This window comes from Struthio camelus, chromosome 15 (genome assembly GCF_040807025.1).
Source record: "Struthio camelus isolate bStrCam1 chromosome 15, bStrCam1.hap1, whole genome shotgun sequence".
NCBI classification, from domain to species: domain Eukaryota; kingdom Metazoa; phylum Chordata; class Aves; order Struthioniformes; family Struthionidae; genus Struthio; species Struthio camelus.
The window spans coordinates 13034019-13059284 of NC_090956.1; the positions used below are offsets into that span (position 1 = coordinate 13034019).

Here is a 25266-nt window from a genome sequence, read left to right on the forward strand (position 1 = left end):
TTTCCTTGAGTCACAATGCTTTTGTTTGAACAGGACAAGTACTTCAACTGGTCTTATTATAGCACGATCTTTTGTTTCACGGTTATCTCTGTATTATGTACTTAAGGCTTTAATTATGCACAGAATTATTAGAAATGCTTGAATTATTTCTTCAAAAAAGTTAAGCAAAAATATTGGGGATTGAATTAAAAGGCAGATTTTGTTTAGGTGGAAAAAAGATTGTTTTATTAACAACAGATAATGCGTATCAGGAAACTTTTTCTGGAACTGAATATTAATAATACAGATCTTTCTCTTTTGGGAAGAAAGAGAATATGGCTGTCCTTAGCTGGTACACATTCACCAGCCAGTCGTACCATTGCTTGGGATTTATTGGTTTTCTGGTGACTTCAAAAGGTTCAGTCAGGGATCCTGGGTACTGTCCAGACAAACCCGTGGCTGCCTCAAACTTCTGCTTTAAGACAGGAGACAGCAGAGGATAACCAGGAGAGGAAAATCAGCATAATAGGCATTGAGTTGAACACAACAGCAGCAACTGTATTAGGTCGATTGGATGTTTTTTAAAGGCAAGGTAGAATTTTAAGTAAATATTTGAGGATATCCCATTGCATAAATTTACAATGAATCCTTCTTGTTCATGAGGGACAAAAGAAAGGAGAACACCAGGCTACAGAGGTGAACAATGAGGTTTGTGGCACAGCTGAAGGTGAACAATTGGTGCATCCGAAGTAGGAGCTTATAACTTGAGCACATAAGCTGAGAATAAGGTAGGAATAGATTAGGAAAGGTTTTGGAGAATGTGGGTCCAATGCCGTTAAGAGAAGCAGTAGAGGGAACAATGTGGTAAACGTTGCAAGTCAGAAAAGGGTCTTAGAAGCAGTTTTTGACTGATTAGATTAAAAACTATTAGAGCACAGATTTGCTGAAGGAAGCAAGTAGTATGAGAGGCTGAAGCACCAGTTCTCATTGCTTAAACAAGGCAAGGTAATTCGTGCTTTAGCATGTAGAGACAGAATCTAAATTAAACTAGTGTTGAAAAGCAAGGAAATCAGGCAAAGCAGACGCCTATTACTGCTAATGTTTGCCCTTTCAGTTGAGTCATAAGTATAATGACATGCGTGTATCTTTAAAATGGTAAAAAGCATAATTGATTTGGGTTTATATAAAGCAGGTCATAATAGCATCCACAGTCTGATTACAAGAGACTTGTTATGACAGGGTTTTGCACATACCACCTCTGCAGATCCATTCAAGTCAGTGGTGCAGCTGGGTGACAGAATCTGGTCTACTTCTTTTAACTTAAGAAAAATGCAGCAAAAATTTGAAAAGACTTCTAGCTTCCTTGAAAGCATTCTGTCTTCCTTAATGGATTGTGTATTATGAAAGTACAGGCAGACCTTTGTACATATGATGAAAGCCATTTTTCTTATTAATAAGATTTTTTTTCCTGAAATTTGATTTCTGGACTTTATTTTCCTCATTCCTTTGGACAGGAGTGGGGTGATTATTTCCATCTCATTAACATTTTTGTATATGTTTTTTAGCCAATGCAGGCTTACTTATGTCTAAAACACACCTGGAGATAACAGAATCTACAGGAAAATCATTTTTGAGGTAATAAGACAACCTTGTTTGATTAACTGAGGTGATGGTCTTCTAAAGATTCTGGATCCCCACTTGCAAATGAAGTAACATGTAAAGGCCTCATTTACAGGCATGAAAACTCATAGAAGGAAGATTTTTTAGGGCTTTATCCTGTCTTTGAAGAAATTCCTTGAAGCAAATCTAACATTGACCTGAATATAGCAATGGTTTAGATACAGGCCTCAAGTATCTTTAAATGCAGTGGTAGCTTTACTGTAGTGAAAAGTTCATTTCATTTTCACTGTATTCCTTTTCACATCATTTTACCTGACATGTACATATCCAATATGTAGCTCTTACCAAGGGATTCTCCTGAAGACAGAATGCAAGCCTTGGATAAGACTTCTAAGTTAGGGTAAGGCAAGGCTCCTTTCATCTTTCCTAACCTCTTCAGAGATACATTAATTTCCTTTGTCTACTAAATTTGAATTTGAATGGCCCATCCTAAACCTGAAACAAATAAGTGCAATTTTTTCTTTTTATATGCATAAGCTCTCCAGGTCCTATCTGTAACAATACTGATGTTTGATTATGATGGAAAATGTCACATTTGTTCTGAATACCATGACAATTAACCACAAGCATGTTTTTATAGGGTTTTGTACCACTTTCTTTTAGAAGAAACATAGTTTCTCTATCCTCAGGGTAGCTTTTGGCTCTGAAGTTTTGTTCCCCACGTACTTTGATCTCCTACAGTGTCAGGGTAGAAAAGGTGGACTAGTACCATGAAAATGTTCCCCTTTGTTGCTTTGGTTGGTCAATAACTTTTGCAAAAGATGATACAATTCCAAATGGCTGAGAAGAAATATTAATTTCTCTAAATAAGCTTTTCTGCTCAGTTCTAGAAAAGTAATGGCAGAACAGAACTCAGCTGTACTGGTGAAAGGTATGGGAATTATAGATTTCCTGCTCTGGCTACGTGTTTCTCTCACTTCAAACAACGAAATATCAAGGAATTTTAACCCATTTTTTTGTGAAAACAATCCTCATGCAATCACACTGTATGCATTTATCTATGCTCCCCCGCCTCATCATCCCAATATCTTCTGAACTTTTTCACCCTTTTCATCCAGATGATGTAGTGGTTTCAAAGAAAATAAAGTTCTTAGGGTTTTTCCGTTTATTTATTTATTTATTTTACAATTAAGACAAATTCTCTAGAGGGAAAGAAAAAAAAATAGAAGCTGAGTTTGAATACAATTTAAGAAAGCCAGGAAAAGATGATTAAGTGTGAAATGATTCCCTAATCTATACCGGGAAAAACAGAGGCAAAGAAAAGCTCGAAAATAAGCCAGGAAAGGTCCAGAATGTAGTAAGACCACCATGCATGGGAAGCTTTTATAGTGCCTGTATTCAAGGGTAAGACAAAGGAAGTAAGTGAAATAAAAACATTTGAACTGAGGTGATTTCAATGTCATGGGCTTAACAGGAGAAGCTGAATAAGCAGTCAGATGAACTGCACACGAGTATAGCACAGTGCAACCTTGGAAGCTCCTATAGCAACAAAATAATTACTAGAAGCAATTTAAAATGAAATTGATTGCACAGAAAAAAAATCAGTGTGTGCAAGTCACAGTGTGCGCAGAAAAGGTATGAATTGTTAGAGGGGAAAAATCTACAAATTCCCCTACATGGCATTAATCAGTTTCATTCTTTTATTGATGCATATGCAGTTTCTTCTGAGGCTGAAACAGTGCTTGGAGGGAGTAAGGGAGTAAGGGCAGCGTTTAGGCTTTGAGTATCCAAGCATTAGTGTTGGTGTGCAGGGATTATTAAGGAAAGTGTATGTTAACTTATTTACCAGCAAAAAAAAATCTTCAGGTGAGGCTGTTCTGCCCTAGGAAAAGCTGCTGCTTTGCAATGGGCACACTGTCATCAGAAAAAAAATTTTACAACTATGAAATTATGAGCAGGAATGTGCTGGCTAAAAAAAATCCGGTAGATCTCAGAATATCTGTGCTTGATTTCTGGTCTAAGTCTTCCAAGAAATTAATATTTCTCTGGACACTGTTTTTCTACATGAAAATATGGTAATGAGGGGTTCACTGCTGCACTCTTTTAACAAATTCTGTTCTCAAAATGCCCTAAAAGCAAAGTATTATAAGGATCTGAGGTTGGATTACCTAGATTAGATACTATTTAATTCTACTTGCAAAACTTTTCCTAAGCACAAGTTCCCTGGATATTCAAAAGTTTTAATTAATATTTTAGCTATCTTAACTCATCTAATTTTTATATAACATTTAATAGAGGTAAAAGTGACAAGACAGCTAATTTCCATGCTTACTTGATGAAGAAGGTTCTGTAAATCTAGTAATTGCCCATTCTTATCCAAATCAGACAGGAGATACGAAACTTCCTCATAATGTGAACCTTCATACCATGTGTTTTTGAGCCAGTATAAATTCTGAACATTTTTCTTCAGTTCTTGTTAGGAGTATGCTTTTCAGTTCAGCTAAACTTTAACCTAAATTGTGGTTTCAGTAAAGACAGTGGAATAATACTAGGGATGAATCTGGCTTCATTCAAGAAGTCCTTAAGGAATAATGTATCTGCATCTGCTAAAGCTACCAGTCTCAAATGAATCTTGATCAGTTAATGGCTGAATCTTTATGAAGATACTTTAACTGATGCAGTCGATGGGTAGGTACAGGTAGGTAGCAGGAATTTTTCTAGAAAATGATGGAGTGGAGCATTACTTATGCAGATCAAGTATGGCTCAGTCCAGAGTACATATTAACAGTTATTACTGTAAATCTAGGTGGTCCTAAGAGAGTTGGAATTCTCTCATCTCCATTTCTCTGTAAAAACAAGTGGAAGCCAAAAGTTTCTTGTATAGGCAGAAAAAGTCACCTTTAAGACCAAAAAAATTTTTTTTTTATTTATAAGGAGCTAAGGCTTAGGCATTGGTCTGTTCTGAGCTGCACAGGGAATCTGTGGCGGAAAAGAGAGATCTGAGCCTTTCCAGTACTGTAATGGCCAGTCCATCCTCTAACATGCAGTTAGAACAAATACTGTGCTGACTGAGACTGAAAATGATTTGAGAAGTAATAGATTTCCTGAGAGATTGAGAAGTAAGAAGCAGCAAAGTTTGCTTCTGGGATAAAAGTCATGACCTTTAAAAGCCCAAATATTCAAGTTGGCAAAATAAGCAGGGCTATATTGGCAGAGGGGAAAGATTGTTGCTCGTAGCACTTTGTTGCTAGAACATTATAATAATCCTAGCTTGGGCCCTGAAATAAAAGTGAAAGTAGGTCACTTCATTTGAATGGGTAGTAGTTCGACTGCACATTATCCAATCAAGTGATTCTCTTATTAAATATTTCCAGAACTATGACCTAAATGGGGCTTGTTCACAAATAACTGTGAAACATTATTTTTGATGCATCAATGAGATGTTTTGACTCTGTTGTAAGTGTGATAAATGGCAAGGAAACCCAGTTCTGTTATATGGAAGGCGTAGCTCTTGGCTAACACAGAGCCAGAACAGGGCTTCCCATTCTGTCCCTAACAACTTTTATGTCTGACCACATATGTGTTTACTTCAACTCAGATGGTCCAGCTGTGATCTCCTTTTCTGGAGCTGTTGTAAGGTGTTAATCAGCCAGTGCGTTTATTTATACAGCAATTAGAAAAGTGCAAAGTGCTCTTTAAAAATAAACTAGTATATTTGTTTTCAGACTTTCAGAAGAAAGGTGCGAAAAGGCAAAGTACAGGTTTAGTGGTTTCGTCCTTTCACTCAATCTACAAAATGGAAGCATGAAATGTAAAAGGTGTTTTCACTCTGCTCTGTCAATAACTGCAAAAAATATGTTCCTGATGCTCCTTCCACATCTTAGTGTGTTTTCAAACTGAAATGCTCACTTCACAGGCATTATACTGGGCCGTGTTGTTATGACCAAATAATTTAAGCTGTAAATAATCTAACTTATTCTGAGCTCCAAAACATTTGCTTATTCCTTAATGGCCAGCAGATTGGTACAGATGCATTATATTGATCAACTCTTTGTTATTATAGTCCTGCCTGCAGGAATTAAAAAACAGGAGTATTAGAGGAAAAGTACCTTCCAAACAGTTGTGAAAGCAGTAGATTTGATCCTCAGTGGAACAGATTTATGTTTGTGAAATGTTCCCCTTTAGAATGCATCAGTCTATTTGTTTTTGAGACGATTAAATTTCTATTTTGTTAAGACTACTTGCTGGAAGAATGAAACTGGATTGGTCTTAGAAATCCAATATTTATTGAGCTGTGTTGTTCTAATGTGCTTTTTGGTTGCATTCCATCTGCCGTATACAGAGATGATACAGGTCAAACCATATTGGCTATACCAATACAGATATCGTGTTACGTAGAGCTTCATGCACTTAAATCGATGGAGAGATTTTTAATTAAACCACTCTATAATCATTCACTGGCCTTTGGAAGTTGGTACATTATTGAGGACACATCAATAATACGTAGTGCAAATTTCAAGCATAGTTTATAATTCTGTTAGTTTTTCAGAAGATAAAATACTTTCAGATCCAACCTTCTAGATAATATAGTAATGACTTTGCCTTTTTGAATTAAATATTTCAAAGAGAACTTTTTTTCCCCTCTCCACTCTTTTCCATGTAATGTATAAATCCAAATGTGGATATTTGTATTGAGAAGTCCAGACCAGTGGGAACATGTACTTGTACTTGTCCAACATCTAAAATTCTGTAACTGCCCAAAGAGGAAGCACTTGGTTCCTAACGCTTAGATTTATCTCTGTTGTCATATTATCTTTCAGTTGAAAAGATTTATTTTGCCTGGACTAGTTCCAAACAGAACTTCGGTTGTGCAGTCTCAACAGATGCTGATATTTTCACAGAAAAATGATTTACTTGCATATGTAGGGAGCAGCTGTACCTAGATATAATATATAATTTTACACATTTGGGAAGGAAGACTCTCTTCTGATGTATCGTATTAGAGCTGACAAATTCTTTGCAAAGCATAGCTCTCAGTCTTTCAGGTCAGATCAGAACTATAAATACCATCTGCATTAATACGAGGAAAGAACAGATCTGAAATGTTATTAATCAAGCTGTGATTGAGCACACTTATCACTGCCTTTAAACTTGATAGAGGGGAGTCGAGGGTAGGACAAAGGAAGGGTAACAAGATGGAGTCTAATGCAGACACGTTATCCCTATGACACATGAAAAAGTCTGCCTTTTCCATGGGATTCCTAGAAAAGTCCCCAGCTTAATGCCGGTTTGAATTCTGCAAGTGTAAAAGAATTAGCTTTGCTGTGAAATGCATTGCTTGCCAGACTAACCTTAAAAAAATTAAAGGAAAACAAAAAACTATGTAAAATATAGGTGCAGAGGAATAAAAGATTTAATTTTCTTAATTTAGCTACAGAACATTTTTAAGCCTGCTGTATGTCGCTTTAGCCTTTCAAGGGCTATGATAATAAAGTTATTTTCATTCTCTTGCCTCTCTACATCCACTGCTTAAAATATCCCAGCTTGCAGAATGGATTCACGCTTTCTGCTTCATAGAACTTGATAAAAAAGTGTTTGATCTGAGGAAGGTGCCCAGAACCTTGCCTGGCACTACTCTGTACTGGAATCAGTAGTTCAGCACCAGAGACAGGATTAGGCAGTAGAATCAATATTCTATTTTTGTCATACTACAAAGAAGTCTAGACTCTTTTAAACCAATCAGAAAATTTGAAATATATTTTTGGTACTATCACTGTGTAGTTTCCCTTCTGTGGAAAATATCATCAGCCCTACACTCTGTTTTCCATTTAGTGCCTAAAGGGATCATGTCTTCATTTGTTACTTGCAATTTATGGTGTGACTGAGGATACTTAATCCTTTTAAACAACTTGGCCATTTGTTACTAAAGGTCCCAAAAATTCTGCTAAGGCAATTGAAGCTTCATTTATGAGGTCTAATTTTTCCAGATGTGGAACAAAAATCAAAAATGGAGCCTGCTATATTATACCTATAGCAAAGACACTTCTGTATAGATTTTCAAAATAACCCAAGGCATATGACTTAGACAACATTTTTCCGTTAACAAGATTTAAAATGTACGTTTTAATTTAAATGGAGCCTCAATTTTTTAAATGGTGAACATTAAGATAGGTATTCCTTTTAGCAGGTTAATTTGACAGAACATGAGACCTACGATGGTGCTTCTGGTGCAAACGCTCCCCAAATGGACTTTGGAACTTGCCAAGGGAGATAAAGAATAGGTCTGTGCTTTGAAAGCCTGTGTAAAACTATATGAAATACTTAGAGGCTATTTTGGGGCGCAGTGTAATCAGTACCTGAAGTACAGGGAAATGCATACTCTTGAACAGCAGATGACTAGTCTGAAGAGAGGACAATAGTCTTTGCCTCAGATCTAACTGCCCAAGATCAGTGTGAACCTATGTATAGTTTCAGATTTCAGACAAAACTTTTATAAATGATGGGTAGATATCAAAAGTGGTTGGTGCACCCAACCATGTTGACTTGTTGGCCATGAGCAAGATTTTTGCACCTAAACTGTCATAGCTAGGTTGTTGTTCATAAGGTATAAATAGGAATCATCTTGAGACAGGTACATTTATAGGAACTGATTCCTCAGCTGATGTGAAGAACCATTGCTCATTTGATATGAGAGATAAAGTCATTGATAGCTTTTCATGGATCCCAGGTGGCAACTGAATTCATCATGAGAAGAGATGGTGATATCTCACAAGGGATGAGCAAAGGATGTGAAATTATGCTTCCCCTCCTGAGTAGGATAACATGCATACTCCCAGCTTAGAATAACCAGCTTTTTGGCATTGCTTTACTTACATGAATAAGGAATGCAGCTGATCAAATAATCTTGAATCATTTTTCACTACTACATTGAATATGTACTTACCAGTAGTAACTCTCCTGCTGCGTATTTCAATATTCTTCATATAATGGGTGCATATGCACACATGCTGATGGGATAATTACATATAACCCTGTAAATGTCCAACTGCTGAAAGGATATTCTTCACTTTTCTGGATCTATGTCCTCCATCTCCTTTGAAAGCTTTAGCTTATTGAACTTTGAAACAGCGTGTTACATAGCATCTATAAATAACCAATGCCATTTTGGCCATCTTCTACTTGGATAAAACTGTATTTTTACTTCTTTCTTTTAATCCACTATTTTGTGGAGAAAAATGTAAAGCCAGCCAAAAAAAAAAAAAAAGATTCAGCATTTGCCTTTGAATAAAATTCTTATGCTGTGTTTGTGCTTTGAAATACCGAATTTCAGATTGGGTAAAACAATAGTCTTAAATAGCCTCTTCCTAAATATCTTGAACTGACTGCAGTAATTTTTTATTTGACTTGTAATTGTTTGACCTCACCCTTTCCTAATCTCCCTACACTCAACAAATTATTTTCTGCCTTCCACAAATCTTAAAGCAGCTATTTTAAAATCTGATTCTTGAAATTAAATAATAAATGGTACGGGAACTAGCTCAAGTCTGCAATACCTATAAGCACGGGTTGAAGTGCATACACTACAGTCATGCTGACTGCCTAAAGCTCTAGCAGGACTATTTATTCAGCTAGTAGACTGATTATTTTTTTCTTCTCTGTCCTGCATATTTTTACTGTCTGGCACTTGCACCAATGCCAAGAGCACCCTGTCACCACGGTGTCCAAAATAAAAACAGCTGAGTTCTGATGTCAGTTCTTTAGAACTCTTCAGATATTCTGCCCTCTGAGTTTGTTGCTTCTTCCTGTATAGGCACACCATTTTAGGAGTTATTGCAAAGATTATCAGGCCCACAAATATCTGCCTCCTCTATATAGGGATTAAACAATTAGTCAAAATGACCTTCTATCAGAAATCCAGTGATGGAAAGGATTATTTTTCAGCCTTCGTGTCAGTCACTTGGGAAGAAATGTTTTTCAGTATATGTGGAGTACAGACGCATGTACTGTGAATAAACAATATTCTGAAAAGTCTTAACTAGATTACTTTCAGAGTGTACCACAGAGGAAACTGAGGCATGCCAAAACTTCCAGAAATAAAAATCCTAATTTTTCAAAAGTTAAAAGTACCTTTGCAGAAGGATGCACTTTCAAATATAGTATATGAAGCTTCACTAAGGTATACTATTCTAATCACAGCTCAGGCTATACTTTTCTCCAGTGTTCACAAACACCTATATCCGTCTCAATTACTCCATCACCCTAAGGAATGTCATGTGAACTAGAACAGATGACAGTTTGTTGCTTCATTGAGTCAGTAATGTGGATAGTAAATTGCACAACACACTGAGGAGTTTTTAAAGCAAAATCTGCAGCAAATAATCTAAAAGTGGCCTTGCCTCACATCCAGCAACCTATTAAATGGGATGGTGTAATAAATCTAATAAATCTTTAAAACATTCTTTTAAAATGTTATTCTGTTTTCTGACCTGTCTCTCATTGATATAATGTATGCAAGCATCTAAAAGAAGATTTTATGGATTAAAATATAATTAACTTCCAGCTATGTAAACAATGATTAGATAGTAAAGATAAAAAGGAGTGTTGTGAGGTCTTGTGATTTGTAGAAGTTAAAACGGGGAATGAGTGGCTTCTGGGTTTGTAAATTTGCAGTCAGTTTTCAAATCTTTTGGCTCCAGTTGCCTCACCTGCGCACAAGGATAGTGCTCAGTGTTTTTGCTCTGTGCTGTTGCAGGTAAACCCCCACATTTAGCACACAGATGGTCGAAGTTTTTACTGCGAGAACTTTACTTTTTTGACTGTAGCTATTTGTTATTCAGCAGAAAAATGTGGTTCACAAAATGCAAAACAGATGAAATCACTATAACGGGGTAACTAGTCTAATAGCTCTCCACATGTGCTACAAGGGTTTGTATATTAACATCGTACAATGCATAAATTATTAAGAATAATATTAGAAGCCTTTAATATAGAAACATGAAGTGAGTGTCTTGAGACCAGTGTTTCATTTCTCTTTTATAAGTCTATAATACATAGATCATTTGAAAATAAGTTAATGCTTTTCATCTTGCCTTCAGCAGCTGTTAGGAGAGGGCAGCTAACAGTGCTTTTTTTACATAAGGACCAAGAATGGTTTTAGAAAAAACATATCATCTTGTAATCAAGATAAGTTTGGCAGCTCTGGTGCTTTCTTAATAAAACAGGTAGTCACATCAAAGTGACTTTATAATTTGAATGGTTCAGTTACTGCTTACTCTCTTCTTCATAAACCACCTCCACAGCAGTAGGATCCGTGCAACGCTGAGGGCTCCTGGCTGCTGCAGCAGCTGTGATAAAGCAGAACCTTGGGAACCAGCAAGGCTTACCTAAACCAGGGATGGTAGCAGGCTTGAGGTGGGGGAAAAAACGGTGTTACAGTACAGAAAATTAGATGCTTGATTTTCAGTATTCAATTGAATGAGACTAGCCAGACTGTCTTCTAGATTTTTTAGGTCTGACAGGCAAAACTGAGTTGTGTTAGGGAGAAGGATATCCTGGGAGGAACTCACTATATATCAAAAGCTCCTAAATGTTCAGCTAACCAGTCTTCATTGATCAGGTTGCAGCTTTTAAAATTTGCCATTTTTTAATCAAGTGCAATCTAAGCAACCTTTTTTATTTTTGTGAAAAATCTTTGGAAAGAAAGCATAACAGCATGTTGAATTTCAGAACAGCAGTTATACGTTAAATCTATATTCATGATTTAATTTTACTATGGAAATCAAATGAATATTTGAGGGGGAAAGTCTTTGATGGTCAGTAGTTTTTGTTCTTATTAACATCTCTTCCATACTTTAATTTAGTGAAGTTTTCTAAAGCATTGCTTAGATATTACAAACCTAAATGTTGTGTTATTTTTTCCCCAATTTTCTTTCTTTCTTTTGGCTGAAACTACTCAGTCACCTCCAGCTGCATTTTTGACAGGTAACTTGTTTGTCTAGAGACTTTTCTCTTGCTCTTTAGGTACCCCATGCACACAGATACACACAGACATATGCAACACACAGAGTCACCTCAAGGTAATCAGTCATTCAGTCTGCTGTATCCTAAATCCTTTTACCCAGAATCCTGTTAATATTACTGCTCAATTTGTCTTCTCTGACTGCAAAAATAAATTGGGCTGTTGTATATGGTGTTCACTTGCAGTTGATTGCAATATAATAGTAAGAAAATCTAGGAGTCTCATTTCTGTTACACAGACTAATAACAGCTGCTTTTTTTATTTTCTATTAGTTCAATCTGTAATCATAAATGGCTTATTGTAGGGCAGCACTCACTGGTCTACAGTTGAAGGAAAGATGAATAACATGTAACTTGGAATGATTTAGCAAGATTGAAATTTTTACCCCATGAGAGAGAGCTTTGACTGCAGAACCTCTTGTCCCTGGAGACGTACTTATGTGACTAATCTTGTTTCCAGGAGATAATGTTCAGAAGAACTTTTAGTATGATTATGACAAGATGTAACAACTATTTTGCAGTTCTTATTACTACTGTGATGTCAACTTTGCTTATATCAAAACAAGTTGGTAATTGTATAATTAAGATTGTGGAATAAACAGAAGTGTTTTCTTACATATTGTAAGGAGGCACGGGAGTAAATGAGGAGACAGATTAAGCCACAGTGAAATGAACTATCTGGCTTAGCTCTGATATCTGTCCCAAATTATGATTCCGTAGTGGAGACCAGGCGTAGACCAGTTGAGGAACTGAATTATACAATAAAGTTATATTCTGCAGCTCTCAAGTCTAGAAGTAGTTAGAATCATCTGATTTAAGTTAATATCTGTAAAAACAGCATAAATTTGTCCCTATGCTTGTTTAAAGTTAGGTTTTGTGAAAAGAGAGAATTTATACTGCTAGCATGATTGGTTGGGGCTTCCTTTAGGAGCCTGACTTATGCTCCAAGTTTCCTCAGACTGTCTTGCTACTTACTACTGTGAGTATCTCACAGCTCTGTCATTTTAATCCATGTATCCTTTGGCTGAATGAGCACATAACCGACTGTCCTCAGCCCTGAGTGACGGCAACATTGCTCCTGGCTTCTTCTGAAGCACTGCCTCCTGCTGGTGGTGCAGGCCCTGCCTGTGTGCAGTGGCCACCAGCAGGGCTCAGTGCAGACTTGTGTATTTACATGCTCAGTTGTCTGTCCCTGGCTGCCACCCTTCGCATGAGTCTAGTCAGTGTAAACAGGCCTGGCCCAACACTGATTCTAACAGAAGCAGATTTTTAAATGGGTACAAGGGATGACACTATTTACACTCTGTTCTTCCAGGGAACTGCTGTTTCATGTGGCCATATTGAATGTAATTAAATGAGAGCCTTCTTGTATCTGCTGGTTAGGGCTCTGTTGCCTTCTATGGGTTGGAACTGGTCCTCCAGCTGGGACATTCGTCGCTAGCCATTCACAGAGAGTCTGCTGTGACCCATGTGGGAAAATGCACGCTTTCAAAGCAATATCTGAATTATTCCCAGCTCTTGCATTTAATTTATAAATGGCCGGAGAATTATAACCAGGAAATTTTAATAGCCATACACTATGCCAGTATTGTCAGTTAAGAGTTTTATTATATAGTGATACTGAAAACCCAAGGTGAATAGTTGCATTTTGTAGCATTATTTTCAAATCAGTCTGAATAGCTACTGCTGATCTTCAGTTAGGCCTTTGTACTTGTATTCACCTAAATCCCAACTGTTTTTAGATCATTTAACAATGGGGACAATAGCTAAAAGCATTTATTTCCATAAATCTGTTGGCTGACAACAGATTGTTGGAGATGAAGAGCAGACTGCTCATTTGTGCTTAATCGTGTTTGCTGACTGGCTTTTCTGACTGTTACTGTCTCAATGAAGCTTTTCTGGAGCAAGTAGGTGGTTTGTGTAGTCTGTTAATGTTATCATAATTTGAAGTGGAATCTTATACTCTGTCTCACTCTTAGAGAATTTTTCTTAAAGGATTTCAGCATTTGCCTTTACTTTTCTTCAGTAGGCATTTTTATTAATAACAGTACAGAAAAAAACATTAACATGCACCAGGAAAGGAAAGAGCAGGTGATACGGAAGAGTTGCTAAAGATAACACAAAAAGAACTGAGCATCACTTTATATATAAGCACTCATTCCTAAAAACCCAATTATTTCTTCAACATCCGCTATCATGGGTAAACGTGGCAAAGGAACAGTCAGTGATTAGCAAATACAACATAAAATAAGCAGCTAGAATTTCTTTGGCAAATGAGCTAAAAGCTATCATATCCACCCAGGTGCACTGGCTTCAGAAATAATATCTTGACACAGCATGGCAAAAAGTGGCCCTACAGTTACAGTAAGGCTTTTGCATCTTAGTGGAATGCTTAGCAACAAAGCAGCGTATGTGGAGGATAGCAAATGTTTTCTATCTTAACAAAAATTAGGTGGAAATCAGATTGCAAGATAAAATGGCTTCCAAAGGTATTGGTCCCCAGACAAAAACAAATACGATGTTATGCCTGTGTTAGGTTACTGTGAGACTCTCAATTGTTGTCAAATGAATGCCACTAGAATACTAATCAGATTTGTTCTCTAATTTGAATTTACCCTAGCCCTCACTTATATCTGAATAAACATTGTCTAAATATGATTGCTAATGATCTGGCATTCTTGTGCAGTTTGTGTGAAATTGATACCATACACTCCAGCAGCAGAAAGCAAGTGGGTTGAGTCAATTACCAGTCCTGACAATTAGCCCAAAATCCACATGCAGATGTGGATTTCATGAGAAGTGCGGGAAATTAACCATCTCTCTCACATTAACAGTAATGAACAATATGTGCGAGAGAAATTTGTTGCACTTCCACAGTGCATGTTCTGTGGATGTCCTTCTTTCTTCTTTACCAGAAGCATTCTGGAAAGTTTTGGAGTAGAAAGTACTCATAGTCATAAATTTCTAATTGCTTGGGCAAAAATTTCCAGAGTCCCACATTAAAAAAAGCAAATTCTTTCTTTTAAACTTTGAAATAATCTCTTAAAATGTTTCTTTCCTCTCCTTTTCACAGTATTGCTCTGCATTTTCAGTTGCTCATTCTCATTAAATCCTGGTGGACCCTCATGTTGTCAGAGTTTAATGACAGTATGTTGCCTAATGGCAGCAAAATTAGCAGTGGATTGAGTATGCAAACCCATCTTCATTCCTGCTGTTGTTTAATCTTTTGTGTCCAAATGGACAGCCAGGATTGCTGTAAATATTACTTTTCATTCTCTCACGTGAAAGAAAACAGCTTAGGCTGCCACCTGAGCAGTATTTGCTGTGTTAAAATTCTGTGCTAGATAGTGGTGGAGCAAAAGCTTCCTGCAGGTTTGACAAAGCGTTGCAGCATATTCCTCACTCTAAGATACCTTGAAGTAAGTGCTTAACTGTTATCCCCTCATTGGTAAGAAGTGGCAAAAGGAAAACCAGTTTCTGACCCCACAGCAGAGGATACAAGATTCTTAGCTCTACTTCTTTTGTGTTATTTCAGGCAGTCAACATTTGCTGCTAAAACAACCCCCCAATAACTTATCAGAAAAAATAGTTGCACAGCATGGTCATCTCCCATGCAGAGATCGAAGATTTGATTTCCCTGAATAAAGCTATGAGTATTAATACGAGTCACACAGATTTCTGTGATCTGTTTTGGCTTGACTATCTTGACAGAATAAAAATGAAGGAATAATAATAACTTTCAGTACTGGAGCGCCACATTGTTTAAAGTGAGTGCTTGACTTAATGTTTTACTTGCAGACTAGTAGATTCTGTATCTTTCTTTAAAATGGAATACAACCATGTTACTTCTTTTGTTACATAATTTTGCATTATGTTTTTTAATGTGAGAATTCATGTGTTGCCCATGTAATTGGAGATAGTGTGGCTGTTGAATCCAAAATAAGATTTGCAGTATAAGCACTCCACGCTTTAATTGAATTTCATTTATCTATTAAGTATTAGTAGTGGAAACTGTAGTGGAAACTGTGGTTCCTTAATACTAGTGCTTTAGCAGAAACTATTTTGCTGCTCTAACTACAGACCTAAGCCCGTGTGTAGGCTTTTAATATTAGAACTTGTATTTTTTACTGTTATTTTTAACGAAGTAACTTCTTACACTTGTAGCTGTAGAGTTGACATAGATTTTTGCGTTGCCGAGTGTGAGGGGGAATGGCAGAGCTGCACAGTCAGCATTTTCAAACTGAGAGAGCTGTAGGGGGTATGAATGGTGGTACTAAACTAGGACTCTCTTCTTTTTGTACCTTCACCCAGTGGAAAGGACGGGAGAGAGGCAAATCCAATCCAGAGAGTTCCCTGAGGTTGTTATGCTGGGTGACCTTGGCAGGGCTTGAGTAGAGTGAGATCTTCCCCTGTTTGCTCCCCTAACTTAAGCTGAACTATTGTGAAGCTAAAGGTCTATGCATGCAAGAAGCCAAGAGGAGATATTCGTCTTCAGTGAATGCTATACTGTGAAAAGCTTTGCAGAAGTTTCCCTTTGCTAGCCTTTCAAGAGGGGCGCATCTCCCCCTTTCACATGGGAATGGACAAAGGAGCATGAGAGAGGTGCCCAAAGTTATGGAGATCCACCCCCATAATTTCTAGCAGAATGTCAGCCATATTTCTACTGCCTTCTCTTCATCGGCGTATCAATTTACTGCTTCATAAGAAAATTGCATATATCCAAGATGAGCTCACTTTTCAATTTTTCACCTTTTTCTAAAAAAAAAACATTCAAGGTTCTTTGTATGGCAGCCTATCTTTAACTCTGCAAATAGCGAACCTACTTGCTGAGCTTCTTACATGCTCTTGTGTTTTCTTTGAAAAATATGTTTAAATGATAAACTCTTTTAACTCGTTCATGATAGAGAAGAGGCAATAGCTCTAAGGGAATAGACACCTTGTACAGTACAGACAGGTGAAAACAGTGGTATTGCATTGGATCGTCTCCTACCAGCTGCTCTCTGACTATATACTTTAAGATTCGACAGAAAAAACTTCTGTTGTAACTCCTGTTCAGGATTTTTAGATTTTATAACATCACCTTCCTGAAGTGAAAGATAGTATTATCTCTACATAACATTTTGTGTGGCAGAGGAGCTTATACAATGAACCCAAAGAAAAAGGCTCCCCACTGTTATGATTCTACGTGGTCCTGGGATCTTAAAGGTTCTTACAAACTGCCTTCCTCCAGCAATATTTTGCTGTCTAGTATCAGTTTAAAATGGAGTTTCTATGCCATCGACTTAGGAGTTTTTTTCACAGTATATTTTAAATGAACTTCACATTTAATTAGTTTTGTTTCCTCTTAACTTTGTATTTAAATAAATAGTGATCATTCAAAAATGCAGTAAGCTCTACCCTTGGGTTTACATCTTAGGAACAGCAGTAGCCCCCACCATATCTCCATGTTAGAATTTGCAGCCATTAGGGTGAAATATGGGAACACAACCGGTTCTGGTACCACTGATTACCCTGGCCCCACCTTGATTCACTGCGTAGGACTCCAGTATATGGGGATGCTGAAAGAACAGTGCGCAGAGCTGCATCTTTCTCTTAGTAACTCTGATCCTGGCAGTAATTGTAGATTTGACCTGCTTCATAAGAGAAGGAATACTGAGTAGTTCTGTGGCAATGAAGTAACTTTTAAAGTATGAGAAGCTAGCAACTTTGCCAGTGTAGTGTAATAGCGTCTGTGCTCAAAAGGTTTTGTGTGTCTCTTTAAGACATCATTAGCATTCTGTTCTACATTTTTGGTGGTTTTCAGTGTGTGAGGACTTTTCTCCTTCTGACAGGTGCTGCGAGTACTTTGTCAGAATAAAACAGAATTAGAGAGAGAGAAAGTTCTGTCAACTTCACCTATACTTTCTAAGAAGATTCTAAAGCCTCTTGCAAGGCAATAAATTAAAAAAAAAAACTTAAGGATAGGATGGTATCTAAGTATGTCACACAGCAAATGGCAGGGAATATGAGTTCTTCATAATTTCTTCCAAGCATTTTGAAGGAATTCTGTGAGAAAGACTGTCTCCAGTATCTTTGGAGATACTATCTCTTTGCTAATACTCCTCCCATTGTAGCATCAAGTTGAAGACCTGAGCAAAGTCATGGGGAGGAGTATGGCCAGGAGGTGAAAGACTCCATTTCTCGACTAAAGGTTAGGGCTGAGGTTTGGAACTGACAGAAGTGGGGAAATAACATTCTGTAGCCCGCTAGCTTCCCTGTCGGTAAGACAGTGATGGTTTTTGTGCCTGAAATGGAGAATGGATGCTTTTACTCTTCCTGTGTGAAGTAGGTTACTGGTAGTCAGCAGTAATTGTGCTTCTTCCTAGCCCCTCTCTTCAACAAATATTGATGATTGGGGGCGTAATCTAGTACAAATTGTCATTGATTTCAGTGGTGCAAATCAAGGCCCTTACAGTTCTAACTACAGTGTGGGTACTGAATAGGTGCAGTTGAAGGCAAAATTAAAATTGTTTGGAGAGAGAGAGAGAGTGATACCTTTGCAATAATTAAGGGCAAAAAATGTTTTGAATTAGTCACAGGACATTCTTATTATATCTTAATAACAAAGCTTAAGGCTCTTGCATAAATAAATTCTAATTTGCTCAGAAATTTGTATGCAGGAGAGAATTAAATAGGCTGAGCTAACAATCCTGTAGAATTCTTCGTGTTCGCACTGGTTTCAAAAGTTTGGCCCTGTACAATTATATGTTTGTGGCAAACCACTACTGAAAATTGAATTGGAAAAGATAAAGTGGAAGATTATTTCATTGTTGAAACAGAACCAATTTTATATCCAAAGCCTGAACATAGATTCTCCATAAGTGCATCGAGTGTCATCAAGTCTGGTGAGGATGGCATAGATAGGTTTGCTCTTTCAAGCAAACCCTTAGTAGGATTCCATGACTAATTTCTGCTTTTGTCTTACATTCTTGAGGACAGAGTGTATGAAATTCCTCTTAATTCAAATGCACCCTTATCAGAAGAGAGAATTCTTGTGTAAGTGGAAAACTTGTGCTACAGCCTTGCTGAGAAAGGAATCCAAAGATTTGAGAAGACTGTTCCCAATAACTTACTTAAATTTAGGGTCAATCTGCACTAAATTAATGATCATTTATTTAATTATTTATTTTTATGCATGTGTATATATGTTCAGAGTTTCTCCAAGCTTGTAATAGTTCCAGGCTATTTCTCCAATTTTCTGATCACGATCTCTGTGTTTAGGCAGTGCTGCTTAATTGAGAGTCCTGTGGTGGTACTTTCGTGATTTAAATAAACATACACACACTGTCAGCGTGCTGCAATTGCTCTGATTCACTCTCCATGAATGTTTTTGCTACTAAATAAGAGTTCTTGGTCTTGCATGAGTATTCAGAGGGCCTCCAGTCTAGCTATAGCCTGTGATATAGAGCTTCAACTGAATAGTCACAGAATGATTTAAAAATAATTATTTAAGCAGTCCCTTGTCTGGTGGAACACAAAAAGTAGGATCAGACCACGAACTGAATATGCAGTTATCCAATGTCTAGAAAGCCCTTTCTAACAGCAGTTAGAAACTCTGTCAGCAGCAAATTGCAAATGTGATTAACATTAAACGGAAACAATTTTATTAAACTGAAAACCTGATTAGCAACTGGCCTGCACAATGCAGATTTTCCAGCAGGGGTTGCAGTATTAACACAGTCCATAATTTAATGCTGATATGAGTTAATTCATTTTTCTGTGTAAACAAAGTGGTACAGAAAGCTTTTTGTAAACCAGATACGGCCATCTTCAAAAGAATTTCTAGAGGTTTTCTTGCTGCAGCCTGCAAGCTCTATTGGAAATGGACTTGCAGAACATTAGGGAAAGAGGAAAACGGCAGCTCATTCGCACTGATGGACATCTTTTGTTTTAGGATCTTCTAGGTGAGGAATAGCAGCAGATATTGCTGCCTCTGCTCCCTGTAGTGGTCTTACAAAATATCCACAGTTTATTTCCAGTATTTTCCCAGCCAAGTTTCCTAGTGGTAAAGAAATAAGACGGTCCCCATTTGAACGCTGTAAGAAATTGTGAGTACGTGTGCAAAACTCTTCCATAAATTACATGCTTGTTTGTTTTTTAAGCTGTGTGGGTTTATACATTCAGAACTGTCCAACTGAGGTGTCATAAACTGAGGGAGCCAAACCATCTTACCGGTGACCAGTGCAGTCATTACGTTTATCTGTTCGTTCTGAATATTACACTCTTCCAAAGAATGCTACCTGCAAGTCGTTGACATACCTGGAAGCAAGCCCATATGTACGAATCCCCATGAAGCTAAAACCACAGAGCTAAGCTTTATGGAAGCACTGGATGTGTGCGTTGTTCATGAACTCAGGAAGACCACAGTTAATTCTACATTATTGAAGAGTCTGTGCATAAAAAACAGCAATACAAAAGTCCTCATTCATTTTTAATTTCTATGGTTGCTATTCCTCACCTCTTCTTTCTAGGGCTGGCCATATTTTACACAGTTGAGGAAGAGCTCTACAAAGAAGAGACTTTAGCATAAAAGTGACAGATCCTAACTTTTCCTGTAGATTCTGCAGGTTATCCGTGGTGTTTAGGCAACACAGCATGCCAGTCTCTGAATATATGTATGTGTGGGGAAACAAAATCCTGTTTACCATTGTATAGAGGAAGTAAAATATTTCTGCAATTCATCAACAAAATAGAAGATACATCACTTTTGACACTTCAAGGTTTTTTATCAGCTGTACAATGATGTAGGCTTTGACATATCCTGAACTTTCTCATAGGGAATCCAATTTTGTTGTGTGTCTGGGTGAAAGTAGTTCATTTTTTCAACAGGAATGAATGGAGTATTGTACAGTTGGTGTGGGGATGTCTAATGGTTGCTTGTGACTGTAACTGCCTCTTTTGTGAGTGAAACAATGTTTCTTTTTCTGCTGCTTTCTAAATTCCTTGGCTAGCACTACAGTTCATGCAGTTTTTCTGCCACTGTTGGTGGGAGAATTGAGCTTCGCATCTTCCTTGCTGCACTCTCCATTCTCCAGTGTTTTCTATAGGAAAGGAATCTTCTTGTCATTCAGCAAGCTGGGAATGCAGCTCATTAGGATCTTGGCACTATGAATGAAGCTTGTCATTAAGCTCTAAATTTCGTTCTGGCCCGATAGAAGATACAATGTGTAAGATGAGAAGAAAAATTAGAACAGGATATATTTAGTCACTATTTTTCCTATATTTTAATATGCTTTTTGGATATAAGGTAGAAGAGCTCAAAGCTCTCACTGAAGCATTTTTGAAAGTTATCACATTTACTCCAGATCTCCTACTTTATGGTGCTGTCCTTTTTCTCCACGCTTTCTTTCTGTCAAAGAATCTAATGATGCTTATGGAAATTAATGCAATGGATATGATGTGAGAGGTAATGAATAGCAAGGTCCTTAATAAGAGAAATAACTTACATTTATATATTTCTCTTTGATTCCAAAATTTTCAAGGTGCTCTGGAGACCTCATAAAGGATTCCACCCTTCTGCCAGGTCTGGGATGAAATTCTCTGAGGTTTAAGGAACGTGCACAGTACTTGCTAATACTGGAGAAAGACACAATTTGCTCTCTTCCCAGTTTGTGATCCTATCTGGTATGCTGCTAGTGCATTGTTTTGAGCTTTGATCATTCCATGTTGCAGTTCTAGGCTTTTGTCACACCTTTACCTGGTGTTAAACTAGTCTGACATGCCCATTCCTTTAGTCAGACTTGGCTACTGTATTTCTTCTTCCTTGCCATCTTTTATACAGCACAAATCTTACTGCAACTGCGGAAAATGCTTTGTTGGCTCCTTTGTCCTACTTTTTGTTTGATGAGTGCTGTCTAAGACACATTGGATAAGTTATTTAACCATTTGCTAGCAGCAGAAGACGTTTATGGTACAAGTACTCACTTGCTCCCTGCGTTCAGCTCTGAACTCCGTGATGATCTGACTCTCATTCTCTAGCAGCTCTTGACTGTGGCAGCAGGCAGGCGGCTGCTGTCCTGCTTGGGTCCTCCAAAGTCTGCTAAGCAAGAGAGGGAAACAGAGCTCCCCGGTTACCTTGGTCTTGTAAGCTTTGGCCACAACTCAACCTCTAAACATGGTTTCTACTTCCAGAGAGGGACCCACCTTTGTAAACAGTTCAGGCAAACTTTGGGAGGGAACCCTACATAAAAATCAAAAGTACATTTGACCTCCACATCCAGAAGGCAAATATGCAAACAGGGAGAGTTTATAAGATAAAGGCATCTTTAGTTTCTTATGATAGGCCGTACACGATGTAATTGAAAGGCTTTTTATCTTGTATTAAAGTCCAGACCAGTAGTCTGGACTTGCAGTACTCTTGAGAGAAGACTGTGACTGATGCAGCTGCTATCAGTTGAAAAGAGGAGTCTGGGAAGTGTATGAAAGAATGTAAAGCCAAGTTCTTTGATGCTGATGTAAATCTGCAGTAATGCCTTTAGCATTAGCAGAGCCCGATTTGCGCTGATGTGACCTAGGCAGAAATTGTGTCGTCATTCCCACATCTGTATTTCAGTGGTAAAAGAGGCTGTTTAAATCCTGGTTTCTAAATGAAAGAATGAGGGGAGAAGAGAATCCCGACTTATAAGGCTATGACCACTGCAAGGGCAGGAAGGAATGAACTGCTTGCCCCTGTTGGATCCAGTACATTCAGTTTGAATGATAAAAGGAAAGAAAACAAAAGTTAGAACCAAAGAAGAACCAATAAACTGGATAAAACTAATAACAAGATGAAATGGTGTTACTGAGAAGGAGGCAAGCAACTGCGGAGGAAATTGCAGAGAGAGGGGAGTCTACAGGAGCAGAAGGTGCCTGGCTATGCAACAGCCACTCCTACTACAGACTGAAGAGCAGAGGCATTTGTAAAATTTTCATGCAGAAGTACTGAGGGCTTTGCTTCTTCAGAAGAAAGAATCTGTGTGGGTTGAAGGTATAAGGCTTTGCATTCCTGTGTGTCAGAAGCAGTACAGATATCAGGCTTTACCCCCTCTCCAAGCTGCAGATACCCTTTTGTGATCTGTTTGTAGATTTTAACTTCTTATTAACTGAGTCCATTTCTGCGATGCTTTTTCTTATAGCCTCCTCTCCTAACAGGGATTCTTTCTGCCAATTACACGATACTACATAGGTCTCTCTACTTGGGTCGTCTGTCTTTACAGCTGCAAAATTCCACTTTTACAGTGGAAATATTGTATGTGTACAGGCCAAGGAACACAGCCTCCCTAGATGCATAAAAGCTAGTGTTGTCAGAAGGATATACTGGAAGATCTTTTAATGAACAAACACCGGTAACAATTCTGATTGTAACCAGTAAAAGCTGTTTACACTCATTCAACTTGTACTTTTTGAGCACTTAGAGCAGTACAAAAAGGTATGTGGACATCTGTAACTTAGAATAAATAAATTTTTCAGATGGCCCAAATCATACTGAAATTCATTTTTGAAACAAGCCTGAGGCAGCTTTTAACGTGTAACTGTGAGCATCTGCAATGGCTGAACTGCAATGAGACAATCTGTAGTAATGAAATGAGGATCCATGAAGTAATTTCCACTGATTTAACTAGATTGGATAAGACTTTATTTTATTTTTATTTATACTGAATTTTAATATCTGTAACCTTCTTCTGTGAACAAGGCCTGAAAATTAAGTCAACAGCAGAATGCATCCTAACTTAGTCCAGCATGTTCAGTATCACTTGTTTTCAAATGACATATTTTCTTAATAGGAAGAACAGATGCCAGATAAGTGCCAAGTCTTATCACAAGACCTCTCATCTCTACTGTCTGACTAACAAGGAAACCAGCAGTATGATTCCAGTGGGTGGATGAATGCGGGGTCATCCTTCTCTTTCATTTCCTAGCAAAAACTCTTGAGATTTGTTCCTGAAGTCTCCTAGAAGTGAAGCAGATTGTGGTTCAAACTTGAGGCTTGGGTGTGTTTTCTTTAGGGCGCTTTACACCTGTTTTTTAATTGGAGTACAAACTTTTGAGTATTTTCCAAACATGCCAATTGCAGTCATGCAGCAAGTTCTAATTGCAAGCGATAGAACTGTGGAAAAGGATAGCTTCCATCTTTTCTTAAACTTGCCATTTAAATACAGAGAGCCTGCATTAAAAGAAATTTTAAGTTACAAAGCTGAACACTTTGCACAGAATACGAGGGTTAAGCTTGTTTTTGTGCGTCTGTTTTGTGCAATGAATGAGACAGGAGATCTGGGGAGAATTACATACATCTAATATGTATGTACAAAACATAAGTTTAAAAATCAAATCTATGCCTTTTGCATGATTGATTCCAAAATTTTAATTCCTCTTCTATGATGTGTAATGACAGATTTTTTCGTTAAGGTGATAAATACACTTTTATCTGTCCAGAAGGCTTCTCAGAATTTCAGTTCTGAATATTGAACCTGCAAGACTAAATGTGTCAGCTAGTAAGACTGTTTTGTTCATCTTTGTTTCTCCCTTGAAGAGCTGGGAGCTCCTGCCCCCAAAAGAGAGAGAAATCCTTGGGCCCATGTGCTCCATCCAGGGAGAACAGTAGGTCCCGCTCTGTAAGTAGGAAAACATTTTGTCCTACTCTAAAATGTTCAGATTCTGGTGTTTCTTGTTGCCAAGCTTATTGTTGAAGTCATAGGAAGTACTAGTATGTGTGTGTTTTACTGTGGGTTGGTTTTTTTTGGGGGGAATTGTAGGGAGAGATGGAAAAAGTGAGAGCAGTAAATTTATATTTCAGCCAAAATCTCAGTGAGATTGAAACAGAAAAACAAACAAACAAACAAAAACCCCACTTTTGTCTAATCCATGAGTGTTTCCTAAGCCACATTTCAAAAGCTGCACCAAAGAAGGGAAGTGTCAGAGGTCAGTTTATACTTTTCTAATAGAAAACCTGAGCAGAGAAAACCTAACTAGCCTTCTCTCCTTACGGTGCTGGTAGGTATATACCTAAGATAATAGGAATGCATCTATACCCTAAGCCTTCTCAGTAAGGCTCCTCATCCTTAGTCAGAATCTCAACTGGACTGAGCTATCCTCCAGGAAGATTTTCCACTGTAATTAGCTACATAACAAACCAGATAACTACTAGTTTGAAATGTTGTTCCTAATGTTGCAAGTGGTCCCATGTGATTTCTTAGCCAGTGTTAAGCATTTGGCATTCACTCTCAGCTCTGTGTTTATCTGAATATCTGTCAAACGATCTTGTTTCTCAGGCTAGTAGTTGTCCTAAATGTTATGTGAAAATCTTGCCCCGAACTGCCTCATTGGTTAACATGAAGGAATTCTTCACTTTCAGAGAACCTAAACAGTTTCTTACGTTTTCTTCAGTTTTTCAAGTTTCATTTTCAGGAAAATAAAAGTGAAGTAGCCATGATTTTTTGGTAGTAGTTGTGCTGTAACTGCGATGACCTGAAGGTGTAAGAGAATCAAGCTGTATGGAGAGGAAATACGGAGACACAGTCATCTGCTTTTGTGTCTCATGTCAGATGAGCTAACAAAAGCTCTTCTTTTTCCCCTGCAAACTTCACTTCTCTGTTTGCAGCTAAGCTGGGACAATTCTTAAAACGTAGGCCAAGA

The 25266-nt window shown here is 37.7% G+C and overlaps 1 protein-coding gene across 15 annotated transcripts in view; it reads left to right on the plus strand.

Annotated features, from left to right (window-relative positions):
- The window catches only part of LITAF (lipopolysaccharide induced TNF factor), a 102064-nt gene that overhangs the window by 39732 nt on the left and 37066 nt on the right, over window positions 1-25266 (plus strand). For 6 of the 15 annotated variants that reach the window (XM_068908864.1, XM_068908866.1, XM_068908859.1 and 3 more), the window contains one exon: window positions 24164-24245. The exons of the other annotated variants lie outside the window; for them this stretch is intronic. The gene's annotated coding sequence lies outside the window, so the exon portion shown is untranslated. The remainder of the gene's footprint in view (window positions 1-24163; window positions 24246-25266) is intronic. 15 annotated transcript variants of the gene reach the window in all.